Genomic DNA, 24,994 nt, shown 5'->3' on the forward strand with positions numbered 1-24,994 from the left:
AATGGCGACTGGTCGCATGTGAGCGCGGCTATAAAAGCAGGGACGCCGGGACCCTGTGGCGATCTTGTTGCTAATTCCCGGAGAGCACGATTACTAAGATGTCCGCCCCAGCTAACAGCAGCGAAATCCCTGCGCCCGGCACAGCGGCGTGGGTGGAGGACCAGACCGCTCCGCTGAATCAACGTCTGCAGGCCCGCATGCGGCTCCTCCTGGAGGAGTGGGAGGCAGACATGGCGGACGTGGTGGCTACTATGCGGAGATGCGAGGTGGAGAAAGATTTGGAGGAATGGGTAAGAGACCCACGTCCCTGTATTCCCGAGGGATCGGCCACTGCGGCTGAGGGGCCCGGCCTACATCCGTTCACCCTGCTGTCTCCCCCGCTACCCGCGTTAGCCGCTGCCGCCCCGCCACTAGGCCCGCTACCTGTCCAACCGGTAGCAGTACCCTGCCCGTCCACCCAAGCGGACCGACCGGCTGCAGACGCCTGGCACAGCCCTGAACTGCTTCCCCAGAGGCCACCGGAGCCGAGGCTCCTTAACGAAAATGTGTTGGAGGCCCCGGCAGTGATTGTACCGGGTTCCGTGCCCGAGCCCGGGACTGTGGCGTGGATGAGGGCCAGAGTAGTTGAGTTCAGCCAACGTCAACAGAATCAAATCTTCCGGATAATGGAGCAGTGGACCAATAAGGTGGAGATGCTGATTGCAACTACCCGGATGTACGGGATGGGAACAGATGTGACGGAGCCGACTGGTGACCCACGTCCCTATGTCCTACCAGGACCGGCCACTGCGGCTGAGGGGCCCGGCCCAATCTCAACCCACGCATCGCTCTTACCGTTACTTATGGGGCGCCTCAGTGTTAGCCAACCTGACCTACTGCCACACGCTACCGTGGAAGGATCTGAAGTGCTGGATACTGGAAGCCAGGAGGCTGCGGCAGCTGGCGGCAACCCGCCTGACGCAGAGACAAGTGATAGCGACTCCAGCTCTGGTGCTGAGCCCACCCCTGAAGGTGAGGAGGCAAGTGAGCGTCTCCGCTATGTGGGAGAACCAGTAGTCTATTACACCGCACGTAATGGTGGAAACGGATACCGGGCATCCCTTTCACAGCAGGCCTGCCACTGCATGTTTGATATGCTGGTGGCAGAGGATGCAGCAGACACAGAAGAGTCAGAGTAAGGGCAGCGGAATGCCGTTGTCACCGTCCCCGTTGGGACCACCTGTGTTAAAAGTTTGAAAACGTTTTGAAAGTTTTGAAATGATAAGAATGATGAATGAGTACCGAAAGTCACCTGATTGGCAACTGTGATTTGGAACCGGTCGTAGCCGGCAACTGGTCCCCGTTGGGACCCCCTTCACCTTGCGTAGAAACTTCCATGAACAGGCCCGAGAACTAGCAGGGCAGCCACAAACTTAGTGGCTTGTAAATAAAAATGTTGTTGCAGCTTCCACCGTTGCCGCCTCCGGAGAGGCAGATTGGAGGGAGGGCCCGCAGTGGAGCAGGCTGGGGCCCAGCCACCACCGAAACCGGTGGCTACCCTCTGGGGGTTCCAGGGGCTCCCCATGGACGTGGGTCCCCTGGAAAGGACAGAACCCGCTCGGGCAACTTGTGCAGGACTGGGGTCAAGGGGTGCTGCCTGTTTTCTTAGGGGCAGCATCAGGGCCAGGTTGCTTGGGTGGGTGAGAGCGAAGCCGTAACCGTTTACCGTAACGTTTAAGTAAGAGTACCTCCTGATGTGGGAAGATGTTATTTTACTTGTATGTCTGTTACCGTTTTTTATTTTTCATATTTTTACAGTTGGTGAAAAAAAAACCCGGTGTTGGACGGGCAGCCCGAGGACGGTCTGCATTAAACTAAGGGGGAATGCGTCGCCCTGGACAAGCTAGGGGCCACATAGAACAACACCACAACACACCCCACACTCCCTGCAGGCACATCAAGGTCAGACACAAAACCCTTGTTGCCCTCCTCCAGGGGCTGATGTCCACACCAGGGGGGGTGGAGCCAGGCGGTTGGTCTCCACCCACCGAGGAGTTCACAGTCCTGAAGGCGGGAATACCAGGCAGATCAGTGTTGGAGAGGAGAGAGAGCAGTTGGGTAGTGAAAGTGGAAGGAGGAAAGTGACAGCTAAAGAGCCTGAAGTTGGTCCGGGTGTGTGGCCCGGGCGAGACAGCAAGGTTGGAAGACGGTGGTGACCGTCTGCAGGAGTGGCCGATTGGAGTCTACCGTAAGGACCGTGGACGGGTGGTGGCCCGGCGGTACCGGACCGGTACACAGAGAAGCCAGCACCAGTGGCAGGGGCCTTTCGGACCCCGGCAAGGCTAGGAGTCGCCGTGAAGTTGCCGAATCCGTTAGTGAAGGGGACCTCCGGGTTCCCAAACAGTCAAGTCCCGACAGAAGGCAACAGTCCAACCCAGTGAGAGAGACACCGCCACCGCCAAGGTTTCTCAGGGCCAGCGCCTGCGGGCAAAAGGGGCTCTTCCGGCCCATATCCAAGTCGGGGAGCGGGTTACCGGTGGGAACCCATCGGAACCAACAACCGTACCTAGGTGCAGGGAAAAGACAGTCACCGCTAACCTGCAGTGAACAGCAACACGGCAGCCGTCCGAGGGACCCGTCCATCCAGCCGCTTGTTTTACCGTGAACTGTGTCATCATCATTGGGCTGAGTGAGTACCTCCGTGCCGTGCGGCACAGCGCTGCCCCTGCGTCCCTGCACCTCATCAGGCCCCGCAACCCGCCTGTTAGCAATCCCTACCCCATCACCGGGCCCCGGGACAACCACCCCCTACCCACGGAGGGGAGAATAAACTATCAAAGCTGCTCCCTGTCATCGTCCCCGGGATCCCCATCCAGAGCAGCGGTGGTGTCACCAAAAATCACCACAACCGTGGGTGGCGTCGCGGACAATATCCCTAAACCAAACCACCCCTTTTCACTCACGGGCGAGGAGCGCCGCTCGAGTCCCCGGGATCTGGCCCATCGCTCGAGCAACGGCAGCAGCAGCCAGACCCGAGCAGTGGGAGAGTGCAACGGCCCCTCCTCCGCCTGCGACAAAAACTCACCAATACTGAGGTAAAAACTCACCAATCCTGAACATGTGCACGAGGCCTTACAGATACTGAGGTAAAAACTCACCAATACTGACCGTGTGCTCATGACTTTAGCCTATGTTCACACAGGGTGTTTTTTTTTTCTGCAGCAAAATCTGAGCAAAAGTTACAGCTTGTTATTAGCATGTATTTCCATTAAACCAATGGAAAAAAAACCCTGCGAAACTGCCCTATGTGAACACAGCTTAACAAATATGGTAACAAACACTCTAATACTGAACATGTGTGTGACGCCCTGGACTAGCCAGGTAGTCACAGACCCGCATTACACCTGTCCCCCAATAACGTAACACCAGCCAACCATAAAAACCTAGTCACCTCCCTCAGAGCTTAATGGACACACCAGGGGGCGAAGCCAGGTGGTTGACCACGCCCACCGAGGAGTTCAGAGGGCCTGAGGCAGGAAACACAAGCAGATCAGTGGAAGTGTTGAGGAGTGGAGGAGGTCAGGCCTGTAGGACAGGCCTGTGACAGTCTGACAGGTGCCGGAATTGGAGCCCGGGCACCTTTGGCTAGGAGGAAGACGGTGGCCTTAGCCTGCAGGAGCCGGGAAGACGGCTCGGTGGAACCGAGGTGGACCGGGACAGGGTAGTGGCCCGCCAGTACCTACCCGGGGAACAGACTCGGAAACCGGAGCCCATAGGGGGGTACTCAGACCCTGAAACAAGGTCCAGAACCCACTGGACTGAGTTAATTAACTGATTGCTGTCTGGACTATAGGTCCTTTCCCACCCAAGTCCCGACTAAAGATAACAGCCCACCGAGAGGGATAGAAAGCCACCGCACAGGCAGAGAGATCCCATGGGCCAGCGTCTGCGGGCAAAAGGGCTCTCCCGACATTCACACAGCCGGGGAGCGGACTCCCGTCGCTGAAGCGCAGGCAGCCCAAATACACTACACGGTGCAGGAGAAAGGCCAAGATCCCCGAACCGGGTGGGGGACCAGATGCAGCCGGCTGCGGGCACCGACCACCATCAACTTGGTTTACCAGAGACTTGTGTGTGTCAATAACAGTGAGTACAACAGTGCCATCCGGCCGCGCACCGCCCTGCACCGCCCAGCTACTTCCCCAGTGGGTCCCGGGGCCATCATCCCTGCCCACGGAGAGGTTAACATCTTAATAATGATAATAATAATAAAGTTTATTTATATAGCGCCAACATTCCGCAGCACTTTACAATCCGGTGGCGGGTTGTATAGACAAATATGTGACGCCCTCGGCAAGCCAGGGGTCACAGGTCACAACACCACATGCACCCCACATTCCCTGCAGGTACACCAAGCTAACCCAAAATCCTTGTTGCCTTCCTCCAGGGGCTGATGTCCACGCCAGGGGGTGGGGCAGGCAGTTGGCTCCGCCCACCGAGGAGTTCACAGCCCTGGAGGCGGGAGAACCAGGCAGTCAAGCTAGGGAGGAGAAAGTAGAAGGAGGTGAAGTAGTAGTGGAGCTAAGGAGAAAAGCTGAAGTGACAGAAAAAGTGAGAGTAGTAAAGCCTGAAGTTGGTCCAGGTGTGTGCCCCGGACTGTGACAGCAAGGTCAGCAGACGGCGGTGATAGTCTGCAGGGGGACTGCTCGGAGGTTGCTGGAAGGACCGCGGATGGGTGGTGACCCGGCGGTACCGGAGCAGTATACGAAGAACAGTCAGCACCAGGGCAGGGGCCTTTCGGATCCCGGCAAGGCTAGGAGTCGCCATAATTTGCCAAATCCGTCAGTGAAGGGGACCTCTGTCTCCTAACAACCAAGTCCCGACTGAAGGCAACAGCCCGACCGTGAAGGGGAGACACCGCCACCGCCAGGGCACCACTTTCCCAGGGCCAGCGCCTGCAGGCAAAGTAGAGCTCCTTCGGCCCAGCTTGAAGCCGAGGAGTGGGAAACCGGTGGGGACCCATCGCTACCAAAGAGACTTTCATAGGTGCAGGGAAGAGACCGTCACCGTTAACTGCAGGGAACATCAGCACCGTGAACCGTCCGAGGGACCCGTCCAACCAGCCGTTTGTTTACCGAGAACTGTGTCGTGTTTACTGGCTGAGTGAGTACCTCCGTGCCGTGCGGCACAGCGCTGCCCCTGCGCCCCTGCACCTCCACAGGCCCCAGACCCGCCTGTCCACCATTCCAATCCCATCACCGGGCCCCGGGAGCACCAAGACCCCTACCCACGGAGGGGCAAATCAACAACTGGCTGCTCCGTACCATCGCTCCCGGGCTCCCCAAGCAGAGCAGCGGTGGTGTCCACTCAATCACCACAGCCGTGGGTGGCGTCACGGACAATAAACTATCCCAAAACCCAATCCCCTTTCACTCACGGGCGAGGAGCGCCGCTCGAATCCCCGGGATCCGGCCCATCGCTCGAGCCACCGAGCAGCAGCAAGCCGCAGCCGCCGCGGCAGCCGGACCCGGGCAGTGGGAGAGCGCGGCATCCCCTCCTCCGCCCGCGACAAATACAAAACAAAATAGTACATAATTCAACAGCTACAGTAGGAATGAGGGCCCTGATCGAAAGCTTACAATCTATGGGGAAGAAGGGGGACACAAGAGGTGAAGCACACTTGTAGATCTGGCCGGCCATTGTTATGCTAGTTAATTGGTTACATATAAAGATGAATGATCTGGTCTTTAGACAGTGACCTTTTGGGTGCCCTTACGTGCTATTGGTTGTATGTAGGATGTGAGGACAGAAATAGGAGAGAGAAGGTTATGAGTAGCATTTAAAAGGTGGGACGGGGGAGAGTTAAGGCCACGTCACACTAAGCAACATTGCTAGCAACATCGCTGCTAACGAGCAACTTTTGTGACGTAGCAGCGATGTTGCTAGTGATGTTGCTGTGTGTGACATCCAGCAACAACCTGGCCCCTGCTGTGAGGTCGTTGGTTGTTGCTGAATGTCCTGGGCCATTTTTTAGTTGTTGCTCTCCCGCTGTGAAGCACACATCGCTGTGTGTGACAGCGACAGAGCAACAACTAAATGTGCAGGCAGCAGGAGCCGGCTTCTGCGGAGGCTGGTAACCACGGTAAACATCGGGTAACCAAGAAGCCCTTACCTTGGTTACCCGATATTTACCTTCGTTACCAGCGTCCCCGCTCTCACGCTGCCAGTGCCGGCTCCCTGCTCTCTGCACACGTAGCCACAGTACACATCGGGTTAATTACCCGATGTGTAGTCTGGCTGTGTGCAGGGAGGAGGGAGCCGGCACTGACAGTGTGAGAGCGGCGGACGCTGGTAACGAAGGTAAATATCGGGTAACCAAGGTAAGGGCTTCTTGGTTACCCCATGTTTACCGTGGTTACCAGCCTCCGCAGAAGCCGGCTCCTGCTGCCTGCACACGTAGCAGAGTACACATCGGGTAATTAACCCGATGTGTACTGTGGCTAGGTGTGCAGGGAAGCCAGCACTAAGCGGTGTGCGCTGGTAACCAAGGTAAATATCAGGTTTGTTACCCGATATTTACCTTAGTTACCAAGCGCAGCATCTTCCACGCGGCGCTGCTGGCTGGGGGCTGGTCACTGGTTGCTGGTGAGCTCACCAGCAACTCCTGTAGCGACGCTCCAGCGATCCCTGCCAGGTCAGGTTGCTGGTGGGATCGCTGGAGTGTCGCTAGTGTGACATCTCACCAGCGACCTCCTAGCAACTTACCAGCGATCCCTATCAGGTTGGATCGTTGTTGGGATCGCTGGTAAGTTGTTTAGTGTGACTGGGCCTTTAGGTTAGTAAGTTATTATGATAAGCTTGTCTGAAGAGAAGTGTTTTTAATGTACGCTTAAAAACTTGGGGGCTGGATATTAGTCGCATTCTTTGGGGTAGTGCATTCCAGAAAACTGGCGCGGCACGAGAAAAGTCTTGGAGACGGAGGTGTGAGGTTTGTATTATGGAGGAGGTTAGTCTAAGATCATTTGCGGAACGAAGGAGGCGGGTAGGATGATAGACAGAGATGAGGGATGAGATATATGGTGGGGCAGAGCTGTGGAGAGCATTGTGGGTGAGGGATATGAGTTTGTATTGTATTCTGTAGCTGATAGGTAGCCAGTGTAGTGACTGGCACAAGATAGAGGCACGGTGAAGCATAACCATCTCCCCCGTAACTGCAGTGGTGGTGTCTACCTTCACCACATCCCGTGGGTGGCGTCACGAACTCAAGCGCGGCTCCGGCCCTGCACCTAACACCCCCCACGAAAAAGCACCAGCATCCTCTTTCAGAGCGAAGTGACCCCAGGTCCAGAGGCGCTCAAGCCACCCACCAACGAGCCCGGATCCGAGCGGCTCGGCTGCAGCCGTGCGCGGGGCGGTACATGTGCATGAGGCCTTGGGGCCATGTGCACACATTGAGTATTTGGTGAGTTCATTACTTCATTATTTGTAATGCATTGTCTGCACGTTCAGCATTTAGTGACTTTTTTACCTCCGTATTTGTAAAAAAATACGGAGGTAAAAAAAACCTCAACAAATACTGACTGTGTGCACACGGTCTATTGTAGTAGTGAAAACATATGGGGTATGGGATTGGTGTGGGCAGTTGTCCCCAGCCTGCACTCTGTGTGTGCCCCTCCATTATATCCACTACATACATCATGATACATGCAGAATATCCTGATGGAGGGGCACACAGTATGTGGAGTCAGACATTGGAAATATCAAAGATGGAGGGTAGGCCAGTGGGGCACAGTGTGCTGGGGTGTGTCACCCATGCAGTTTCAATCCTCCATTCCAAATCTATGCATACACAGTGGATGTATTGGGAATGGAGACTTGAAACTCCATAGATCAGATGAACCAGAACACTTTGATAGAAGACACCCTCGTGCCCTCTCCTTTCACAGTGTGCTGTCTTTGCTCCCCCTTTCACATAGTGTGCCACCATTGCCCCCCCTTTCACATAGTGTGCTGTTGTTGCCTGCTGCTATTGAACAGGTCATCAGGCACCTCCACAAAACAGGTCACCGGTCCGTCTCCATTCTTCAGGCTGCTGGACTCCAGCGTGGACTGCAACAACGCCATCTGCCGTCACCATTACAAAGGGCGCTCCTCTTCAGCAGACAGGTGGCCGGGACTCCCTCAACCACGCCGCACCCTGTATGTTGCTAGTACGTCCAGCCCAGGGCTGCCACCAAGAATTTTAGAGCCCCATACTGCCAACATTTTCGGGGCCCCTTCAGACTCCGCCTCCACCACAGCTCCACCTTTACCCCCCGAAACTTCAGCAATAGAAAAAAGTTGTTTCCAGCATCACGTCCAAGAAATAAGGTTAAAAAAGGGTAAAACCAGCACTAGGCTGGATGGACGTCCACGAAGTATAAAACAATGACTGACACGTTTCACACCTAAATGAGGTTCTGCTGGATTTGCACAAGTAAGTTATGGAATAAAATTGGTTTTTACCCTTATTTCTTGGACGTGATGCTGGAAACAACTTTTTCTATTGCCAGACTTTGCCTCTCTGAACATGGAGCTGCCCTCCTCGCACCGTTCCCCAGAGAAAGGACCCAGGTGATGCATTTACAGGGTGAGCTCAGATCCTCCTCTGCATACTTATCTCCAACCTTCCACAGTCCCTCCATCATTCTTGGAAAATCTCCAATTCTGCAAACAGTCCTCATCAATCAAAACATTAACCGCTAGTCGTCATTCTGACACCCCGAAAAAGCTGCATGCGCTGTTTTCCAGGACATCGAAATGACAAGCCCAAGACAGAATCGTCAGCCATGTGCATATATCTAATATATAAAGGTGTGTGTGTGTGTGTGTGTGTGTGTGTGTGTGTGTGTGTGTGTGTGTGTGTGTGTGTGTGTGTGTGTGTGTGTGTGTGTGGCGCCCCTGACCTGGTCAGGCACCACTGAGTACTGCACCCATGCTGGGGACAGTACAATACAGGTAATCCAGAAGGCTGACCGAGGTGTGACTACACAGGCGCATAGTGATCAGGTCTCACACATGTACCTATGAGAGGGGGAAAAGCCTTCACCTCCACTGGAATAGTGGAGGGGGCCAAAAGCCTCCATCTCCACTCAAGGGGTGTGGTAAGAGAGCCTGGTTGCTAGGTGGCGTAGGCAAGAACAGGAGAGGAGGAGCAGTGAGCCGGTTCAGTGCAGAGTCCAGGGAGCTCAGAGAGGAGCAGACCCCTGGGGCTGTTGCAGTCTGACAGCGTCCGCGCAGTGGCTACCGAGGGGGGAGAACGGTCACCTAGGAGTGCTACCCGAAACCCATCTCCAGCTAAAGAGAGAGCACAGAGTGGGAAGTAAGGAGACTGCTAGGGAGTACCAGGCCCAAACGGGCGGCAGATCCCGGAGCGGGGATAGATCCACCTTTCCTTGCTAAACCTGCCGGTGTGGGGCCCTCAAAGCCCACACCACAACACCTAAAAGCCGCAGCCACGTAGCCACAGTTAGGGCCCATAGTTCACAGGAGGCAAGCAGCTGGAGTGATCTGGCCCAGGCAACAAGCAAACGGCAAACGAAGGGGAGAGAGGCTTCAGCAACTTCCCTGGGTGACCCCCATAGGGACTAAAAGTCGGGGTTACCCCAAACCACCAAGGGCTAAGGAAGGCGAGTTGGTAGTCACCATCAGAAGTCAGCCTGAAGGATACCTGGTTCCCGCCTGGTTCATCCCAGCTACGCCCGGGTTACTCACCCTGCCACCTGAAGTGAGTAAAACCCCTGAAAGACATCCTGCGTGTGTGGAGTTATTCTGCACCTTGTGGTACTACGCACCTACACAGGGCCCTGGGGCTTGCCTCACTCTCAGGAGGCTATTCCAACTAACTGCACTCACCATCAGCCCCAGGCGTCCCTCAACCTGCAGTGGCGGTCCCCACTGACCGCAATACTGAGAGTGGCGTCACGACAAATAGAAGATTTCCTACCTGTGACAGGATCCAGCCGAGTGGAGTCCCTGAAGGTAATGCACCGACACAACACCTGTGGGGCTTCACATGTGTGTACCCTAAAGAAATCTGCACCATCACATTTACAATCACAATATTTTGCACAGACGCCCCATTTGACTCAGGGAATGTCATAGACTACGTTTTGAGGGGAAAATTTAACCCCGTGCTTTACAGTTATTTGCCAAAAAATCTCCTTACATTAAAGTCAATGAAACTGTGATTGGTTGCTATAGGCAACGAAAGACATTCTTAGTATGAGAAGCTTATGTGTGAGGTAGTGTGATTTCTGTGGCGAGACACAGAGAAAGAGACAGCCAACCAGGGAGAGAGAAAGAGACAGCCAACCAGGGAGAGAGAAAGAGACAGCCAACCAGGGAGAGAGAAAGACAGCCAGCCAGGGAGAGAAAGAGACAGCCAGCCAGGGAGAGAAAGAGCCAGCCAGCCAGAGAGAGAAAGAGCCAGCCAGCCAGAGAGAGAAAGAGCCAGCCAGCCAGAGAGAGAAAGAGCCAGCCAGCCAGAGAGAGAAAGAGCCAGCCAGCCAGCGAGAGAAAGAGCCAGCCAGCCAGCGAGAGAAAGAGCCAGCCAGCCAGAGAGAGAAAGAGACAGCCAGCCAGAGAGAGAAAGAGACAGCCAGCCAGAGAGAGAAAGAGACAGCCAGCCAGAGAGAGAAAGAGACAGCCAGTCAGAGAGAGAGAGAGAAAGAGACAGCCAGTCAGAGAGAGAGAGAGAAAGAGACAGCCAGTCAGAGAGAGAGAGAGAAAGAGACAGCCAGTCAGAGAGAGAGAGAAAGAGACAGCCAGTCAGAGAGAGAGAGAGAGAAAGAGACAGCCAGTCAGAGAGAGAGAGACAGCCAGTCAGAGAGAGAGAGACAGCCAGTCAGAGAGAGAGAGACAGCCAGTCAGAGAGAGAGAGACAGCCAGTCAGAGAGAGAGAGACAGCCAGTCAGAGAGAGACAGCCAGTCAGAGAGAGAGAGACAGCCAGTCAGAGAGAGAGAGACAGCCAGTCAGAGAGAGAGAGACAGCCAGTCAGAGAGAGAGAGACAGCCAGTCAGAGAGAGAGAGAGACAGCCAGTCAGAGAGAGAAAGAGACAGCCAGTCAGAGAGAGAAAGAGACAGCCAGTCAGAGAGAAAGAGACAGCCAGTCAGAGAGAAAGAGACAGCCAGTCAGAGAGAAAGAGACAGCCAGTCAGAGAGAAAGAGACAGCCAGTCAGAGAGGGAAAGAGACAGCCAGTCAGAGAGAGAAAGAGACAGCCAGTCAGAGAGAGAAAGAGACAGCCAGTCAGAGAGAGAAAGAGACAGCCAGTCAGAGAGAGAAAGAGACAGCCAGTCAGAGAGAGAAAGAGACAGCCAGTCAGAGAGAGAAAGAGACAGCCAGTCAGAGAGAGAAAGAGACAGCCAGTCAGAGAGAGAAAGAGACAGCCAGTCAGAGAGAGAAAGAGACAGCCAGTCAGAGAGAGAAAGAGACAGCCAGTCAGAGAGAGAAAGAGACAGCCAGAGAGAGAAAGACAGCCAGAGAGAGAAAGAGACAGCCAGAGAGAGAAAGAGACAGCCAGAGAGAGAAAGAGACAGCCAAGGAGAGAAGGAAACAGCCAGCCAAGGAGAGAAAGAGACAGCCAGCCAAGGAGAGAAAGAGACAGCCAGCCAAGGAGAGAAAGAGACAGCCAGCCAAGGAGAGAAAGAGACAGCCAGCCAAGGAGAGAAAGAGACAGCCAGCCAAGGAGAGAAAGAGACAGCCAGCCAAGGAGAGAAAGAGACAGCCAGCCAAGGAGAGAAAGAGACAGCCAGCCAAGGAGAGAAAGAGACAGCCAGACTACCTGCACATATACACACACAGCTCTACAACAGGCACATGTGCTTACACACTATACATTACCTCATCTTGCAGCTCTTCATCGGTGCAGGCAGGGGAGAAGACACTAGGAGCTGCACGGAGGCTGCAGCAGCTGAATAACAGGACGTGCCACTTCACCGGTCATGTGATCAGGCTAGGTCCTTCACCTTCTCAGCATCCGTTCTGCTCCATTGCATTTCCTCTGCCCCGATGAAAACATAGATGAGAGCAGAAATATAGGACAGCTCTCTATGAGCCCCCGGCCCCCCTCATTACCCTGATGGCGGCCCCTGTCCTGCCGATGTGCTGCAGGGCGGACGGACAACTCAGCATCTTTTAAATTTTTTATACGGATTATAAATGGGGGCAATTTACTTTTTGTAGCATGGGCCCCCTGGAGCCTCGGGCCCCGGGCAGTAGCCCAGATTGCCCTCATTATAATCCGCCTATGGGTACACCGTGTACTATACACTTCACATGTACAGGGCAGCCACCAGGGGGTGCACCGTGTATTATACACTTCACATTTACAGGGCAGCCACCAGGAGGGTGCACCATGTACTATACACTTCACATGTACAGGGCAGCCACCAGGGGTGCACCATGTATTATATAGTCCAACAATAGAGATAGGGCAGCACTCACCAGCGTCCAGTAAAAAAGACTTTATTTATTCAAGGTGCAGGCAAAAAAGCAGGAGCAGAGTTGACAGCAGGGCCCCCTCATGGACGACAGCCGTTTCGCGTGTACTCACATTTCCTCGGGTTCAACTTGATGGACCCGAGGAAGCGTGAGTACACGCGAAACGGCTGTCGTCCATGAGGGGGCCCTGCTCTCAACTCTGCTCCTGCTTTTTTACCTGCACCTTGAATAAATAAAGTCTTTTTTACTGGACGCTGGTGAGTGCTGCCCTATCTCTATTGTTGGACTCTATCCAGGAATTTTTTTTGCTTGGGGGATAAGCACCACCTGCCCAGTGTATGTGGAGGATTACCGTCTGCCGTCTACATAAGCAACACGGCTGATGCCCAGGGGTGGGTAGCTGCGGCAATTTTGGTTGATTGATCACCATGTATTATATACTTCACATGTACAGGGCAGCCACCAGGGGGTGCACCCAGGAGCGGATTAAGGCTATGTTCGCACGTTGCGTTTTTGTCCGCGTTTCTGCAGCGTTTTTAGCAGCAGCGTTTTTGCGCTAAAACGCATGCGTTTTTGATTGCCAGCAAAGTCTATGGGAAAAGCAGAAATCCTGTCTGCACTTTGCTTTTTTTTCTGCAGCATTTAATTTGCATATTTGTGGTCAAAAACCATGCTGAAAAAGAAGCAGCATGTCAGTTGTTTTTGCCATTTCTGCAGCGTTTCCTTAACATTGGAGTCAATGAGAAATGGCAAAACGCAACCAAAAGCACAATTCCTGCGTTTTTCATGCTTTTTACCTGCTTTTCTACTGCGTTTTTGGCTCCAAAAACGCATGCTTTTCTGGACAAAATTTAATGGGTTCTAATGTTCCTTTACACACACACAATAACCGAAAATTTAAATGTTAAAAAATAATAAACTTCACCTATTTTTCTGTTAAAATGTGCATAACCACTATTTTCTCATTAAAAATGATAATTTCCCATATAGTTTAATTAAAAGTTAATTTTATACTTATTTTCTCTTTTTTCATTCTTTTTGACTAATTCAACTTTATTTCTCAGTGTCTTGATCTCAAAAACGCATCTGCAGAAACGCAAGTGAAAACGCAGGTAAAAAGCGCTAAAAACGCACTTAAAATGCGGTAAAAACGCATGCGTTTCTAGCGCTAAAAAATGGTCAAAAGCCATTTGGTCAAAAACCAAGGGAAGGAAAACGTGCAGAATAAACTGCAGGTACTCCGACGCAACGTGCGGACATAGCCTAAGGGTAACCAGGGCCCCGGGCTGTTCAGGATCTGTGGGCCCCCCCATCCCTACACACGGGTCACGTGACGGGTCCATCATCATAAACCTGAAACAGATAATTTCTTAAAAATAGTTGCCGAAACTATAACCTTAAAAATGTCCACTAATCTAGTAAATATACCCTTCAGTTTATAAAACAAAACAAAACAATAAGGCCAAGTATTGAACAGTCCAACTTTAAACAAGACTACTGCCCAAAGAAATAAATAAATGAAAAATAAAAAAAACCTGGAGCAAAAACATCGTGTGTGAATATAGTTTAACAAATACTGAAGTAAAATACTCACTAAATACTCGTGTGCACGAGGCCTTAGGCTATGTGCGCACAGTCACTGCAGAAATTTCTGCAGCGATCTGAAGAGCACATGTGCGCTTTAAATCGCTGCAGAAATGTCCGTAGTGAAAAAAAAAAAGCTGATTCCATGCGCTCTGCCTGCAGCTCCTGCCATAGACAGAGCAGGAGCTGCCGGCAAAGCGCACGGAAGAAGTGACATGTCACTTCTTAGAACGCAGCGCTTCGGCAATAGCCGAAGCGCTGCGCTCTAAAACGCCACGTGCACACGTCTCCTGCACAATCTCCATAGACTGTGCAGGGGACGCAGGACGCATGCAGTTACGCTGCGCTACAAAGCGCAGCGTAACTGCATGAATTACGCACACGTGCGCACATAGCCTTACACATACTGAGGTAAAAACTCACCAATACTGAACATGTGCACGAGGCCTTACACATACTGAGGTAAAAAAACCTCACCAATACTGAACATGTGCACGAGGCCTTACACATACTGAGGTAAAAACTCACCAATATTGAACATGTGCACGACACCTTACACATACTGAGGTAAAAACTCACCAATACTGAACATGTACACGAGGCCTTACAGATACTGAGGTAAAAACTCACCAATATTGAACATGTGCACGAGGCCTTACAAATACTGAGGTAAAAACTCACCAATACTGAACATGTGCACGAAGCCTTACAAATACTGAGGTAAAAACTCACCAATACTGAACATGTGCACGAAGCCTGATTACAGATACTGAGGTAAAAACTCACTAAGGCTGGAGTCACACTTGCGGGAGACTCGAGAGAGTCTCACATCGCATCACCCGGCGTGGCCACACACTCTCCTGACAGGAGCGGGTCAGCTGCATGTATTTCTTTGAAGAAAAACAAAAAGCCAGCACTAAATGTGCACTTCAGCACTAAAAATTCCAAACTGTACTTATTATAAAAAAATTTTGAGATTTTTGGCAAAAAAATTGCAATTTCTTGAGCTGCCTCGCCACATCACGGCAAATCTCATTTGAGGCAGTCCTACACTAAAATATTTTTATAAAATGTGCCATACGGCCTCACATATGAATAGTAGAACTGCTCTTAGCAGCACTCACCTGGTCTATTTCAATCCCGTACCCATGACTGAGTCATGGCTGTGGGCGGGACAGGTCCAAGCAAATGCTGCATGAAGTAAATAGCCTGTGGACAAGGCCTGATGACTGAATGTGAACAGTCACCAACCGCCAAAATCTAGACAGGTGGAATACATCCCAAATTGGGGTGCATAGCAAGGTGGAGGTCAGCCACCGACCAATTCAATGAAAAAAACACTTTATGCAGCATTTGCTTGGACCTGTCCCGCCCACAGCCATGACTCAGTCATGGGTACGGGATTGAAATAGACCAGGTGAGTGCTGCTAAGAGCAGTTCTACCATTCATATGTGAGGCCGTATGGCACATTTTATACAAATATTTTAGTGTAGGACTGCCTCAAATGAGATTTGCCGTGACGTGGTGAGGCAGCTCAAGAAATTGCAATTTTTTGCCAAAAATCTCAAAAATTTTTATAATAAGTACAGTTTGGAATTTTTAGTGCTGAAGTGCACATTTAGTGCTGGATTTTTGTTTTTCTGCATGTATTTCTTTGCAGCTGAGATGTTCCTGTCCGGAGAGCTGCAGGCCATGTTGGGTGATGTGATGCAAGACTTGCACGAGTCTCTCACAAGTGTGACTCTGGCCTTAGGCTATGTGCACACGTAGCATTCTGTCCCTGCAGAAATTTCTGCAGCAATTTGAACAGCACACGTGCGCTTCAAATCGCTGCAGAAAGAGTCCTTAATGAAAAAAAAAAAAAGCAGATGTCATGCGCTCTGTGTGCAGCCCCTCCTATAGACAGAGCGGGGGCTGCAGGCAGAGCACACGGAATAAGTGACATGTCACTTCTTAGAACGCGCGCTTCGGGCAGTAGCCGAAGCGCTGCGCTCTAATACGCCACGTGTGCACATCTCCTGCATAATCTTCATAGATTATGCTGGGGACGCAGGACGTATGCAGTTACGCTGTGGTGCAGATCGCAGCGTAACTGCATGCAAATATGCAACGTGCGCATGTAGCCTAATACTGAACATGTGCACGAGGCCTTACACATACTGAGGTAAAAACTCACCAAATACTGAACGTGTGCACGAGGCCTTAGGCCGGCTTCTCACTTGCGAATTTCTCACAGAAGTGCAATGCGAGAAATTCTCGCATTGCACTCGGACAGATGTTATTCAATGATTCAGCTCTCATCTGCGATTTTTTTTCTCAGTCCAAATCGGACTGAGAAAAAAAAATCGCAGCATGCTGCGTTTTGGCGAGCTTCTCGCACGAGTCTCTCCAATGCAACTCTATGGGAGCGTGAGAAAAATGCATGTCACACGGACCAGCATTCACACCATCCTAGTGACATTAGTTTTTCTAAATACATTAATCACATGTTTCTCAAAACACTGGAAATGAGTGAGGTCTCACAATGTCGGTCAGTTATAGAGATTGATCGACATTGTGAAAGACCTCACGCATTTCCAGTGTTTTGAGAAACATGCGATTAATGTCAGTCGGTCTCTCCCTCTCGGTCTCTATTCTCTCTCTGTCGATCGGTCTGTCGGTTGGTCTCTCTCTCTCTCTGTCCATGTCGGTCTATCCCTCTCCCCCCCTCTCATACTCACAGATTCCCGATAACCGCGCGGCGCTGCACGGCGGTCACACTGCTGCGGCGGCTTCTCCACTTTTGAAAAAGCCGGCCGCTCATTATTTAATCTCGTATTCCCTGCTTTCCCCGCCCACCGGCGTCTATGATTGGTTGCAGTCAGACACGCCCCCACGATGAGTGACAGCTGTCTCACTGCAACCAATCACAACTGCCGGTGGGCGGGTCTATATCATGCAGTTAAAAAAATAAAATAATTAAATTTAAAAAAAGGCGTGTGGTCCCTCCAATTTTAATACCAGCCAGGGTAAAGCCACACGGCTGCAGGCTGGTATTCTCAGGATGGGGAGCCCCACGTTATGGGGAGCCCCCCACCCTAACAATATCAGCCAGCAGCCGCCCGGAATAGCCGCATCCATGAGCTGCGACAGTCCCGGGACTGTACCCGGCCATCCGAATTGCCCTGGTGCGTTGGCAATCGAGGCAATAAGGAGTTAATGGCAGCAGCCCATAGCTGCCACTAAGTCCTAGATTAATCATGGCAGGCGTCTCCCCGAGATACCTACCATGATTAACCTGTAAGATAAAGTAAATGAAGACATACACCAAAAAATTCTTTATTTGAAATAAATAACAAAAAAAAACCAACCTTTTTCACCACTTTATTCAAGTCCCCAAATACCTTCCATGTCCGACGTAATCCACAGAGGTACCTCGACGCTGTCCGCTCTGCTACATCAGAAGCTGACAGAGAGCGGTCAAAGACCACGACCGCTCTCTGTGAGCTCCCCGCAGCGACTGTAAGTGAGTCGTGCTATCAGCGATGACATCACTCAGGTTACCCGCGGCCACTGCTCTCAGCGGGAGGACTTCAGCTGTGGCCGCGGGTAACCTCAGTGACGGCACTGCTGATCGCGCGGCTCACTGCGGTCACTCAGGGGATTTGCGGTCACCGGTGAGATCTTCACCGGTGACCGAATTTCAGGGGCCATGCCACACAGACAGAGCCGCGGGATGACAATGAAGTCGGGTGACGTTCATCCGACTTCATTCTGATCGTGCGGCTCTGTCTGTGTCTGCTGTCAGCGGCTATTCAGCTCTACTACATCGCTCTGGCTGTGTCTGCTGTCAGCGGCCATGTAGCAGAGCTCAATGGCAGATGACAGCTGCTGAGGAAAAAAAAGGAACACACACGCATTACACACGCATTACACACGCTATGCAAGTCATTAAATAATTAAAAAAAAAAGCATCACACTTACATTGCACACTGACCTAACGTGAACTAAAATCAGCCGAGTTTTTTTCAGGCAACTCGGACCGATTTTACACGCATAGGTGTGTTTCCAGCCTTAGGCTGGCTTCACATCAGCGGTATTCTGCCGCACTCCCAGATCCGGCACAGGGGCAGTACAGTACAATACAGTTTACTGGCAAGCTCCGGGCACATGCGGTCATGTGACTAGAGTATGTGACAGCATGTGACGGGGCTTGCCGCACTGCCTGTGAACTTATTGTACTGTACTGCCCCTGTGCCGGATGTGGAAGTGCTGCAGAATACCGCTGACGTGTAGCCAGCCTTACACATACTAAGGTAAAAATTCACTAATACTGAACATGTGCACGAAGCCTTAGGCTGCTTTCACACATCCGGCTTGAGCTGTGCAGCTCAATCCGGCTGTGCAAGCTATGCAACGGATGCGGTGAAAACACCGCATCCTTTGCATAAGTTTTTCCCATGCGGCCCGTCCGATTTTTGCCGCTTGTGGCATGCTACTGAGCATGCGCAGTGGCAAAAACCGCATGCGGCAGCCGGATGTGTTTTTTGCCGCATCGCGCCGCATCCGGCCGCCATAGGCATGCATTGAAAAATGCGCCGCATCGGCCGAATGTGGCACAATGCGGTTTTTTTTGCCGCACGAAAAAACGTGCCAGGCAACGTTCCATCCGGCCGCCGCATTGGCTAAATCTGCCGCATGCGGCAAAAAACGGATGGAACGCAAGGCTATGCGGCACAATGCGGCACTAATTAAAGTCTATGCAGAAAAACGCAACCGGCAGCAAAAAAAAAACGGTTGCGATTTTCCTACAAAGTGCCATTGTGCCGCATTGCAGAAACCGGAGGTGTGAAAGCAGCCTTCCAGATACTGAGGTAAAAACTCACCAATACTGAACATGTGCACGAGGCCTTCCAGATACTGAGGTAAAAACTCAGCAATACTGAACATGTGCACGAGGCCTTACAGATACTGAGGTAAAAACTCACCAATACTGAACATATGCTCATGACCTTAGCGTATGTTCACACAGGGTGTTTTTCTTTATGCAGCAAAATCTGAGCAAAAGTTACAGCTTGTTATTAGCATGTATTTCCATTAAACCAATGGAAAAAAAAAAAAAACCTGCGAAACTGCCCTATGTGAACACAGCTTAACAAATACGGTAACAAAAACTCTAAGGCTATGTGCGCACGTTGTGTTCTCTGCAGTGCGGAAAAGAACGCACCCTCTTGCAGACTAGACAAATGTAAACACTGCATTTTTAAAATAAAATGCATCCACAACGCATGCTTTTTGGATGTTTTTTCCATGCGTTTTGGATGCATTTTTGTCAGTGCGTTCCCCTGGGAATTCAGCTCTGCTTCATGCCAGCTGACAGCACACACAGACAGAGTCGGGCGATGAAAATGAACTCGGGTGAACTTCATCCGACTTCATTGTCATACCGAGGCTCGCTCTGTGCAGTGTCCTGATCATCAACTTCTCCGCACACATCTCGACATTACCGCCTAAATCCCGACATTACCGCCGACATCACCGCACACATCCCGACATTACTGCCGACATCCCCGCACACATCCCGACATTACCGCCGACATCACCGCACACATCCCGACATTACTGCCGACATCCCCGCACACATCCCGACAATACCGCCAAAATCCTCGCACACATCCCGACATTACTGCTGGCTGACAGCCGACACAGACAGAGTCGCAGATGAGAATGAACGTGGGTGAACTTCACCCGACTTCATTGTCATCCCACGGCTCTGTCTGTGTGTGGCAGCCTGATTAGCGGTCACCCGTGAAGGGCTCACCAGTGACCGCTAATTCCCTGAGTGACTGAAGTGAGCAGCGCGATTATCGCTGCCGTCACTCAGGTTACCCACGGCTAGCTGGATTCCTCCACCCGAGACCGCAACTCACCTGTGACTTCATCGCTGACAGCGCGGCTCACTTCAGTCACTTGGGTGACTTGCTGTCACAGTTGGAGGATCCAGTGGTGGCCGTGAGTAACGTCATCGCTGATCGCGCGGCTCACCGCAGTTGCTGCATGGATCTGTCAGGAGCGGTAGTGTTCTACTGCCGCTCTTGTCAGCTTCATGTAGCAGAGCTGGATGTGTCGCGGGACCTCCGTGGATTACGTCGGACCTGGAGGGGCATTTGAGGATTTTAATAAAGTGGTGAAAGAGGGTGGTTTTTTTTTGTCTTTTATTCAAAATAAAGGATTTTTGGATGTGTGTGTTTATTTTCTTTAACTTACAGGTTAATCATGGAAGGTATCTCGGGGAGACGCCTGCCATAATTAACCCCTTATTACCCCGATTGCCACCGCACCAGGGCAATTCGGGATGAGCTGGGTAAAGTCCCAGGACTGTCGCATATAATGGATGCAGCAATTCGGGCGGCTACTGGCTGTTATTGTTAGGCTGGGGGCTCCCCATAACATGGCGCTCCCCATCCTGAGAATACCAGCCTTCAGCCGTGTGGCTTTATCTTAGCTGGTATCAAAATTGGGGGAAACCGCACGCCGTTTTTTTTTTTTAATTATTTATTTATTTTACTGCATTACATAGACCCACCCACCGGCGGCTGTGATTGGTTGCAGTGAGACATCTGTCACTCAGCGTGGGGGCGTGTCTGACTGCAACCAATCATAGGCGCCAGTAGGCGGGGGAAGCAGGGAATACGAGATTGAATAATAAGCGGCCGGCTTTTTCAAAAGCAGGAAAAGCCGCAGAGGGGTGTGACAGCCGTGCAGCGCACCGCCGGTGTTCGGTCAGTGATCAGTGAGTATGAGAGAGTGGGGAGAGGAATAGAACGACAGAGAGAAAGACCGACCGACAGACAGAGAGAGAGAGAGACCGACATTGCAACCAAAACGCACAAAAAAGTGACATGCTGCTTTTTAGAACGCAGCGTCTTGGCAGCAGCCGAGACACTGCGTTCTAGAACGCAACGTGCGCATGGAATTTGCACAATCTTCATAGATTGTGCTGGCGACGCAGGACGCATGCAGTTACGCTGCAGTGCAATACGCAGCGTAACTGCATGCAAATACGCAACGTGCGCACATAGCCTAATACTGAACATGTGCATGAGGCCTTGGGGCCATGTGCACACATTGAGTATTTGGTGAGTTCATTACCTCATGATTTGTAATGCATTGTCTGCACGTTCAGCATTTAGTGACTTTTCTAACTCCGTGTCACGAACCACCGGGGGGGGGTCACTCAGAAATCCCCCGCGCTGGCTACCAGTACGTCACAATCGGGGTGTAACAAGTGGGGGGTCACCCCTCCTTTATACCTCCCGACCGACAGACAGAGCACGTGATGCGCTCTCTAGCGCCCCTCTTATAGTCAGGCCAATTATGGAATTGCCCGACGATAAGCAAGGAGGCCGCTATACTACTTATGCCGATTATTGAAGGGTCCCCGGTGAGAGTAGGGTATATATTCCCCCCGACCTCCGCGGGCGGAATATATAAAACCTCCCCGAATCTCACTGGCCTCCCCACAATAATCCTTGGCACAAACTCGCTGCTCACCAACCGATTTACGGTAACTATTAGCCGAACACACAGACGTGGGATTCAAGATCGAGATAACAGAACAGCCCAAGATTAATTATATAATTTAATCAGCCTAAAGCACACTAGAACTACAATATATACAATAGGGAATCTACAGAATATACATATGTCAGAGTACAGTTACAAGCAAAGCATGGGTTACAAACAGGCATACACAGTTCCAGCAGTTACCTTGTGCGTCTGGCCACAGGGGGGCGCTGTAGGCCAGGTTTCTAGGATCCTTCCCACAGATGTTTCCTACACGTGACCCCCAGCGAAAGAACCCTGGAAAATGGCCGAAGTAGGGTTATCAACCTGGGCAAATCCAGGTCCCCTCCTACCTTCGTGACCTCAGAGGGAGCACTGCTCCACCCCTGGCTTGAGTTATGGACAATATCCCAACATGGAATATGGGCCATAACTTTGCCTGGGAGCGTCGTAGGCGGACGCCAACGCTCTCATTGTGACAGCTATGAATTTAGCTACGGAACGAGAGGACTCATGACTTGTCTACTAGTTCCCCATTGGCTGATATCACGCCTGGGGTATTTCCCCAGGTCCTGCTCCCATAAAAAGGGTGTGCCAGCATCGTCCGCATGCGGAGACACCATTTTTATGGTTGCCATATTTATCGGAAATATGGCTTGCGAGATATGAACCATTTTTTACTGGAGTCGTTCTGTCTGGATACTTCCATAGCCTTGCTAATTAGATAGCAGCCCCTACTACAGGGTCACGGCAGGGAGTCATCCTGTGTCCATTGTTCCCACATCATCTCATTTCCATATCACAGGAGATGGCTGTTGGAGGTGTAAGTGGGATGTGACACCTTCCCAGATGGTGGACATTGAGAACAAGAAGGGAGGGGGCACTGCCATGGAGTGATGAGAGCGATTATGACTGGAAGTCATAATTCATCTTCATATCCCAGGGTTTGCCTCACACCTCCCCCCTTTTGAGGGCGCTAGGGGGCAGCACACTCCGGTGTTCCCCCGTGCGCCCGTCCGCGACCTCTCCTTGTCGGGACAGCCCGTCTGCGTTACCGTGGTCCCGGCCCCTTTTGTGGCGAATGGTGAAGCTGTATTGCTGGAGCGCAAGGCTCCATCGCAACAATCGCCCATTCGTCCCAGAGACGGTGTGCAACCAGCTGAGGGGATTGTGGTCCGTCTCCACGATGAAGTGGCGCCCGTATAGATCGGGTTGCAGACGCTGCAGGGCCCACACTATGGCCAGGCACTCCTTCTCCATCGTGGAATAGGCCACTTCCCTTGGTAACAGCTTCCTGCTCAGGTACAAGACTGGGTGCTCTTGGCTCGCAGAGTCCACCTGGCTGAGCACCGCACCGAGGCCGAAGTCACTGGCGTCGGTCTGTACTACAAACGGCCGCGTGAAGTCGGCTGCCTGTAGCACGGGCGGGCTGGACAGGGCGTCCTTTAGGGCCCGGAAGGCTGTCTCGCAGTCCACTGTCCAATCGACTGCAGAGGGCAGCTTCTTCTTGGTGAGGTCCGTCAAGGGCTTTGCCAGGCTACTATAGCATGGAACAAACCTCCTATAGTACCCAGCGGTCCCCAAGAAGGACATCACCTGCTTCTTGGTCCTGGGGGTGGGCCAGGATGCGATGGCCTCCACTTTCTCAGGCTCGGGCTTCAGTGTTCTCCCACCTACCCCGGTGACCGAGGTACTGGACCTCGCTCATGGCCAGCTGACACTTTCCCGGCTTGATGGTCAAACCTGCCCGGTGGATCCGCCTGAGCACCTGTGCTAGATGCTCTAGGTGATCTTCCCAGGTGGGACTGAAGACGGCAATGTCATCCAGGTACGCGGCCGCGTACCCTTCAAGTCCCTTGAGCAGGGTGTTGACCATCCGCTGGAAGGTGGCAGGGGCATTCCTCATCCCGAATGGCATCACCGTGTACTCGTACAGTCCAAATGGGGTGATAAAGGCAGAGCGTTCCCTGGCCTTGCGAGTCAGGGGGATCTGCCAATATCCCCGGCTCAGATCCATGATGGTCAGGTACTGAGCCCCGGCCAACTGATCGAGCAGGTCATCGATGCGTGGCATTGGGTACGCATCGGCGACCGTGACAGCATTGAGCCCCCTGTAGTCCACGCAGAACCGAGTGGTTCGGTCCTTCTTAGGGACGAGGACTACAGGCGAGGCCCAAGCGCTGTTGGGATGCCTGGATCACCCCCAGCTTCAGCATCTCGTCAATCTCCTGGCGCATGTGTTGCTGCACCTCCAGGGAGACCCGATATGCTGAACGCCGGATCGGGGGATGATCCCCAGTGTCCACGTGATGGACAGCCAAGTCAGTCCTTCCGGGCTGGTTGGTAAACAACCCCCGGAAGGGGTGTAGGGTGGCCCACAGCTGGGACCGTTGGTCCTCCAAGAGCTGGTGGCCAACCTCCACATCCTCAATGGATCCGCCTGCCCTAACCTGGGCTAGCATATCCAAGAGGGTTTCCGCTTCTCCCTCCTCGGGCAGGTTGCACACGGGGAGCGCACATGCCTCCCGCTCATGATGTGCCTTCATCATGTTCACATGGAAGGGCTTCCGCCTTCCACGGGCAGGGTCCAGGGTGACCAGGTACGTCACAGGGTTGAGCTGCTGGTACACGAGGTATGGGCCTTCCCAGGCTGCCTGAAGCTTGTCCTGTGGTACGGGGACCAGTACCCACACCTTTTGACCCACTTGGTAGGTCCTCTCACAAGCGTTCTGGTCGTACCAACGCTTCTGATCGGCCTGGGCTTGAGCCATATTGTCGTGTACCAGTTGCGTCAAGGCCTGCATTTTGTCCCGGAAGCGCATGACATACTCGATAACCGACACTCCAGGGGTGGCCAAATCCCCTTCCCAAGCCTCTTTCACCAGAGCCAGGGGGCCCCCGCACACGTCGCCCGTACAGGAGCTCAAACGGTGAGAATCCTGTTGAGGCCTGTGGAACCTCCCGGTAAGCAAATAACAGGTGTGGGAGATACCGCTCCCAGTCACGCCCATGGGAGTCGACCAACATCTTAAGCATCTGCTTTAAGGTGCCATTGAACCGCTCGCACAGGCCATTAGTCTGTGGATGGTACGGGCTGGCCACCAGATGTCGCACCTGGACTTGCTTACAGAGGGCCTCCATCAGCTGGGACATGAATTGGGTCCCCCGGTCAGTGAGCATTTCCTGGGGAAAACCCACTCGGGAGAAAATCTCCAGCAATGCGGTGGCCACCTTGTCAGCCCGAATGGACGACAAGGCCACTGCTTCCGGGTACTGGGTGGCATAGTCCACTACCGTCAGTATGAAGCGTTTCCCGGAGCTGCTGGGGATGGCCAGCGGGCCGACCAGATCCACAGCCACCCTCCTGAAAGGCTCATCGATGATTGGCAGAGATACCAGTGG

This window comes from Anomaloglossus baeobatrachus, chromosome 5, assembly GCF_048569485.1.
Source record: "Anomaloglossus baeobatrachus isolate aAnoBae1 chromosome 5, aAnoBae1.hap1, whole genome shotgun sequence".
NCBI classification, from domain to species: Eukaryota; Metazoa; Chordata; class Amphibia; order Anura; family Aromobatidae; genus Anomaloglossus; species Anomaloglossus baeobatrachus.